The sequence below is a fragment of the Arachis ipaensis genome, chromosome B1 (genome assembly GCF_059453495.1).
Source record: "Arachis ipaensis isolate K30076 ecotype BB chromosome B1, ASM5945349v1, whole genome shotgun sequence".
Taxonomy (NCBI): domain Eukaryota; kingdom Viridiplantae; phylum Streptophyta; class Magnoliopsida; order Fabales; family Fabaceae; genus Arachis; species Arachis ipaensis.
The window spans coordinates 20,346,014-20,353,574 of NC_142436.1; the positions used below are offsets into that span (position 1 = coordinate 20,346,014).

The following is a 7,561-nucleotide window of genomic DNA, read 5'->3' on the forward strand; positions in this document are numbered from 1 at the left end:
TTAAAATTCTTATCTTTTTCAAAATCACCTAACTAATTTCCTCTCTCTAATTTTCGAAAATCACCTTCCTCTTTTTCAAAATTCTTTTAATTAACTAATTGTTTCAAATTTTAATTTTAATTTTATTTCTTCTCTTAATTTTCGAATTTTAACTAATAATTAAAATAAAAACAAAAATATTTTTCTTCTCTTTTAGTTAGTATTCGAATTCTCTCTTTCTCATCTTTTTCTATTTATTTATTCATTTACTAACACTTCTCTTCATCTCAAAATTCGAACCCTCTCTTCTTCTCTGTGTTCAAATTTTTCTTCTTCTATTCTTTTCTTCTTCTACTCATATAAAGGAACCTCTATACTGTGACATAGAGGATTCCTCTTCTTTTCTGTTCTCTTCTTTTTCACATGAGTAGGAGCAAGGATAAGAATATTCTTGTTGAAGCTGATCCGGAACCTGAAAGGACTCTGAAGAGGAAGCTAAGAGAAGCTAAAGCCCAACAATTCAGAGAAAACCTTACAGAGAATCTCGAAAAAGAAGGAGACATGGCCGAACCCAACAACAATGCAAGGAAGATGCTTGGTGACTTTACTGCACCAAATTCCAACTTACATGGAAGAAGCATCTCAATCCCTGCCATTGGAGCAAACAATTTTGAGCTAAAGCCTCAATTAGTTTCTCTGATGCAACAGAATTGCAAGTTTCATGGATTTCCATCAGAAGATCCTTTTCAGTTCTTAACTGAATTCTTGCAGATCTGTGATACTGTTAAGACCAATGGGGTTGATCCCGAGGTCTACAGGCTTATGCTTTTCCCGTTTGCTATAAGAGACAGAGCTAGAATATGGTTGGACTCTCAACCTAAAGATAGCCTGAACTCTTGGGATAAGCTGGTCACGGCTTTCTTAGCCAAGTTCTTTCCTCTTCAAAAGCTGAGTAAGCTTAGAGTGGATGTTCAAACCTTCAGACAGAAAGAAGGTGAATCCCTCTATGAAGCTTGGGAGAGATACAAGCAACTGACCAAAAAGTGTCCTTCTGACATGCTTTCAGAATGGACCATCCTGGATATATTCTATGATGGTCTGTCTGAATTATCTAAGATGTCATTGGACCATTCTGTAGGTAGATCCATTCACCTAAAGAAAATACCTGCAGAAGCTCAGGAACTCATTGACATGGTTGCAAATAACCAGTTCATGTACACTTCTGAAAGGAATCCTGTGAGTAATGGGACGCCTCAGAGGAAGGGAGTTCTTGAAATTGATGCTCTGAATGCCATATTGGCTCAAAATAAAATATTGACTCAACAGGTCAACATGATTTCTCAGAGTCTAAATGGATTGCAAAATGCATCCAACAGTACTAAAGAAGCATCCTCTGAAGAAGAAGCTTATGATCCTGAGAACCCTGCAATGGTAGAGGTGAACTACATGGGTGATGCCTATGGAAACACCTATAATCCCTCATGGAGAAATCATCCAAATTTCTCATGGGAAGATCAACAAAAGCCTCAACAAGGCTTTAATAATGGTGGAAGAAATAGGTTTAGCAATAGCAAGCCTTTTCCATCATCCTCTCAGCAACAGATAGAGAATTCTGAGCAGAATCCATCTAGCTTAGCAAATATAGTCTCTGATCTATCTAAGGCCACTCTAAGTTTCATGAATGAAACAAGGTCCTCCATTAGAAATTTGGAGGCACAAGTGGGCCAGCTGAGTAAAAGAGTCACTGAAACTCCTCCTAGTACTCTCCCAAGCAATACAGAAGAGAATCCAAAAAGAGAGTGCAAGGCCATAACCTTACTTGGTGTGGCCGAACCCAGAGAGGAGGAGGAGGACGTGAATCCTAGTGAGGAAGACCTCCTGGGACGTTCACTGACCAATAAGGAGTTTCCCTTTAAGGAACCAAAGGAATCTGAGGCTCATCTAAAGACCATAGAGATTCCATTGAACCTCCTTTTACCATTCATGAGCTCTGATGACTATTCATCTTTTGAAGAAGATGAAGACATTGTTCAAGGGCAAGTTGCCCAGTATTTAGGAGCAATCATGAAGCTGAATGCCAAGCTATTTGGTAATGAGACTTGGAAAGATGAGCCTCCATTGCTCATTAATGAACAGAATATCTGGGTTCAGCACACTTTACCTCAAAAGAAACAGGATCCTGGTAAATTCCTAATTCCCTGTAACATAGGAACCATGACCTTTGAGAAGGCTCTGTGTGACCTGGGGTCAGGCATAAACTTAATGCCATTATCTGTAATGGAGAAACTAGGAATCTTTGAGGTATAGGCTACCAAATTCTCATTAGAGATGGTAGATAAATCCATGAAAAAGGCTTATGGACAAGTAGAGGACGTACTAATAAAGGTCAAAGGCCTTTATATCCCCGCTGATTTCATAATCCTAGACACTGGGAAGGATGAGGATGAATCCATCATCCTTGGAAGACCCTTTCTAGCCACAGCAAAAGCTGTGATTGATGTGGACAGAGGAGAGTTGGTCCTTCAACTGAATGAGGACAATCTTGTGTTTAAAACTCAAGGATCTCCCTCTCTAACCATGGAGAGGAAGCAAGAAAAGCTTCTCTCACTGCAGAGTCAACCAAAGGCCCCACAGTCAAACTTTAAGTTTGGTGTTGGAAGGCCACAACCAAACTCTAACTTTAGTGTTAAACCCCCACATTCAAACTCTAAGTTTGGTGTTGGGAGGTCCCAACATTGCTCTGATTTTCTGTGAGGCTCCATGAGAGCTCACTGTCAAGCTATTGACATTAAAGAAGCACTTGTTGGGAGGCAACCCAATGTTATTTAATTATATCTAGTTATTCGCCATTGTTATTTTATGTTTTCTATAGGTTGATGATCATGTGAAGTCACAAAAACAACTAGAAAATCAAAAATAAAATGAAAAACAGTATTGAAAATAGCTCACCCTGGAAGAAGAGCTTACTGGCATTTAAACACCAGTAAGAAGCATCAAATTGGCGTTTAACTCTAGAAAGAAGCATCAAGATGGCGTTAAACGCCAGAAACAAGCACTAGACTGGGATTTAACACCAGAACAGAGCATGAAATTGGCGTTTAATGCCAAGAATGGGAGAAAAGCTGGCGTTAAACGCCAGAAACAAGCAGCAAGATGGCGTTTAATGCCAGACATGCATTCTAAGGACGTTTTACATGCCTAAATGGAGCAGGGATGCTAAGTCCTTTGACCCCTCTGGATCTGTGGACCCCACAAGATCCCCACCTACCCCACCTCTTCTTCTCTCCTATTCACACTTTTTCATAACTCTCTTCCCCAAATACCCTTCACCAATCACCACCAGACCTCTTCCCTAAATACCCTTAACCACTCACATCCATCCACTCTTCCCTATAAACCCCACCTACCTCCAAAATTCAAATTCTTCTCCCTCCCAAACCCAAACCTAATGGCCGAAACCTACCCTCCCCCCCCACCCCTATATAAACCCCTCAACACTACTCCAATTTCACACATTACAACCACCACTTCTCCCCCTTGGCCGAATACACCTAAACCCCTTCCATCTCCTTTATTTCTTCTTCTTCTACTCCCCTCTTTCTTCTTTTGCTTGAGGACGAGCAAACCTTCTAAGTTTGGTGTGGTAAAAGCGTTGCTTTTTGTTTTTCCATAACCATTTATGGCACCTAAGGCCAGAGGAACCTCTAGAAAGAGGAAAGGGAAGGCAAAAGCTTTCACCTCTGAGTCATGGGAGATGGAAAGATTCATCTCACAAGCCCATCACTAAGAAAAGGATGGAGCAAGTAAGAGAGCCCACTTATGGACCTCAACAAGAGCATGAGAAAGTTCCTCATCATGAAATCCCTGAGATGCCTTAGGGGATACACTTTCCTCCACAAAACTATTGGGAGCAAATTAACACCTCCCTAGGAGAATTAAGTTCCAACATGGGACAACTAAGGGTGGAGCACCAAGAGCATTCTATCCTCCTTCATGAAATTAGAGAAGATCAAAGAGCTATGAGGGAGGAGCAACAAAGGCAAGGAAGAGACATAGAGGAGCTTAAGAACACCATTGGGTCTTCAAGAGGAAGAAGACGCCACCCTCACTAAGGTGGACCCGTTCCTTAATCTCCTTGTTCTTATTTCTCTGTTTTTTGGTTTTTGAGCCTTATGTTTTATTTATGTTTATGTCTTTATTACATGATCATTAGTATTTAAGTATCTATGTCTTAAAGCTATGAATGTCCTATGAATCCATCACATTTCTTAAATGAAAAATGTTTTAATTACAAAAGAACAAGAAATACATGAATTTCAAATTCATCCTTGAAATTAGTTTAATTATTTTGATGTGGTGACAATACTTTTTGTTTTCTGAATGAATGCTTGAACAGTGCATATGTCTTTTGATATTGTTGTTCATGAATGTTAAAATTGTTGGCTCTTGAAAGAATAATGAAAAAGGAGAACTGTTATTGATAATCTGAAAAATCATAAAATTGATTCTTAAAGCAAGAAAAAGTAGTGAATACAAAAGCATGGAGAAAAAAAATGCAAAAAAAATATAAAAATAAAAATAAAGAAAAAAAAGCAAGAAGAAAAAGCCAATAGCTCTTAAAACCAAAAGGCAAGGATAATAAAAAGGATCCAAGGCTTTGAGCATCAATGGATAGGAGGGCCCAAAAGGAATAAAATCCTAGCCTAAGCGGCTAAACCAAGCTGTCCTAACCATGTGCTTGTGGTGTGAAGGTGTCAAGTGAAAACTTGAGACTGAGCGGTTAAAGTCGAGGTCCAAAGCAAAAAGAAGAGTGTGCTTAAGAACCCTGGACACCTCTAATTGGGGACTCTAGCAAAGCTGAGTCACAATTTGAAAAGGTTCACCAGTTATGTGTCTGTGGCATTTATGTATCCGGTGGTAATACTGGAAAACAAAGTGCTTAGGGCCACGGCCAAGACTCATAAAGTAGCTGTGTTCAAGAATCAACATACTGAACTAGGAGAATCAATAACACTATCTGAATTCTGAGTTCCGATAGATGCCAATCATTCTGAACTTCAATGGATAAAGTGAGATGCCAAAACTGTTCAGAGGCAAAAAGTAACTATTCCCGCTCATCTAATTGGAGCTAAGTTTCATTGATATTTTGGAATTTATAGTATATTCTCTTCTTTTTATCCTATTTGATTTTCAGTTTCTTGGGGACAAGCAACAATTTAAGTTTGGTGTTGTGATGAGCGGATAATTTATACGCTTTTTGGCATTGTTTTTTACATAGTTTTTAGTATATTTTATTAGTTTTTAAATAAAAATCATATTTCTGGACTTTACTATGAGTTTGTGTGTTTTTCTGTAATTTCAGGTAATTTCTGGCTGAAATTGAGGGACTTGAGCTTAAATCTGATTCAGAGGCTGAAGAAGGACTGCAGATGCTGTTGGATTCTGACCTCCCTACACTCAAAGTAGATTTTCTGGAGCTACAAGAGTCCAAATGGCGCGCTCTCAACTGCGTTGGAAAGTAGACATCTAGGGCTTTCCAGCAATATATAATAGTCCATACTTTGCCCGAGTTTAGATGATGAAAACTGGCGTTTAACGCCAGCTTTCTGCCCTATTCTGGCGTCAAACGCCAAAAATAAGTTGCAAAGCAGAGTCAAACGCCAGAAACAAGTTACAAACTGGTGTTCAACTCCAAGGAAGACCTCTACATGTGAAAGCTTCAATGCTCAGCCCAAGCCCACACTAAGTGGGCCCGGAAGTGGATTTCTGCATCATTTACTTAATTCTGTAACCCTAGTAACTAGTTTAGTATAAATAGAACTTTTTACTATTGTACTATGGGGTCTAGTATTTTTTCCTATTTTTGAATTCATATGCCATTTGGGAAGGCTGGCCATTCAGCCATGCCTAGTCCTAGTTCTTATGTATTTTCAACGGTGGAGTTTCTACACACCATAGATTAAGGTGTGGAGCTCTGCTGCTCATCGAGTATTAATGCAAAGTACTATTGTTCTTCTATTCAATTCATGCTTATTCTTATTATAAGATATTCATTCGCAAATAAGAACATGATGAATGTGATGATTATGTGACACTCATCACCATTCTCACTTATGAACGCGTGATTGACAACCACTTCCGTTCTACATGAAAACAAGCTAGAGTGTGTATCTCTTGGATTCCTGGTCCACGACGCATGGTTGCCTCTCCTGGCAACAGAGCCTTCCATTCTGTGATATCAGAGTCTTCGTGGTATAAGCTAGAATCAATTGGCAGCATTCTTGAAATTCGGAAAGTCTAAACCTTGTCTGTGGTATTCCGAGTAGGATCTGGGATGGGATGACTGTGACGAGCTTCAAACTCGCGACTGTAGGGCATAGTGACAGACGCAAAAGGATAGTAAATCCTATTCCTACACGATCGAGAACCAACAGCTGATTAGCCATGCGGGAAACCGCAGAGGACCATTTTCACTGAGAGGACGGGAAGTAGCCATTGACAATGATGATGCCCAACATATAGCTTGCCATAGAAAGGAGTATAAAGGATTTGATGAAGGCAGTAGGAAAGCAGAGATTCAGAAGGAACAACGCATCTCCATACGCTTATCTAAAATTCTCACCAATGAATTACATAAGTATCTCTATCTTTATTTTACGTTTTATTTATCTTTTAATTATTAAAACTCTATAACTATTTGAATCCGCCTAACTGATATTTACAAGGTGACCATAGCTTGCTACAAGCCGACAATCTCTGTTGGATCGACCTTTACTCACGTAAGGTTTATTACTTGGACGACCCAGTGCACTTGCTGGTTAGTTGTGCGAAGTTGTGAAGAAGAGTGATATTACAATTGTGCGTACCAAGCTGTTGGCGCCATTGAGATCACAATTTCGTGCACCACCTGGCTCAAAGACTTTGATGGCAATCTTCTTGTCATGCCATATCTTGGTTCTCTCCTTGTAGAGCTTGACATTCTCATAAGCTGAACATCTGAATTCATCAAGCTCATTCAACTGAAGCATTCTCTTAATTCATATAGCCTGAGCATCAAGGTTCAGATACTTGATTGCCCAGTAAGCTTTATGCTCCAGCTCAACTGGTAAGTGACAGGCTTTACCATAGACCAACTGATAAGGAGACATGCCAATAGGAGTCTTGTAAGCTGTCCGGTATGCCCAGAGAGCATCATCAAGCTTCCTAGACCAGTCCTTCCTTGAGACACTGACGATCTTCTCTAGAATCCTCTTGAGTTCTCTATTAGAAACCTCAACCTGTCCACTTGTCTGAGGGTGATAGGGGATTGCCACTTTGTGACGAACTCCATATCTCTGCAGAAGTGGGTCCAGTTGTCTGTTACAGAAGTGACTCCCACCATCACTAATAAGTGTCCTTGGGACACCAAACCGGCTAAAAATATATCTCTGAAGAAAGCTCATCATCACTTTGGCATCATTGGTGGGCAGGGCCACAACTTCCACCCACTTGGACACTTAATCAACTGCCACCAGAATATAGTTGTTGGAATATGAGGGTGGAAAAGGTCCCATGAAGTCAATACCCCACACATCAAACAACT

General features: G+C 39.9%; 1 non-coding gene across 1 annotated transcript; it reads right to left on the bottom strand.

The window, feature by feature from the left end:
* Positions 1–933: 933 nt before the first annotated feature.
* On the bottom strand, positions 934–1,041 carry LOC148575899 (small nucleolar RNA R71). The gene has a single exon (XR_015903143.1). It is a non-coding gene; the product is annotated as a small nucleolar RNA R71 (small nucleolar RNA).
* Positions 1,042–7,561: the final 6,520 nt, after the last annotated feature.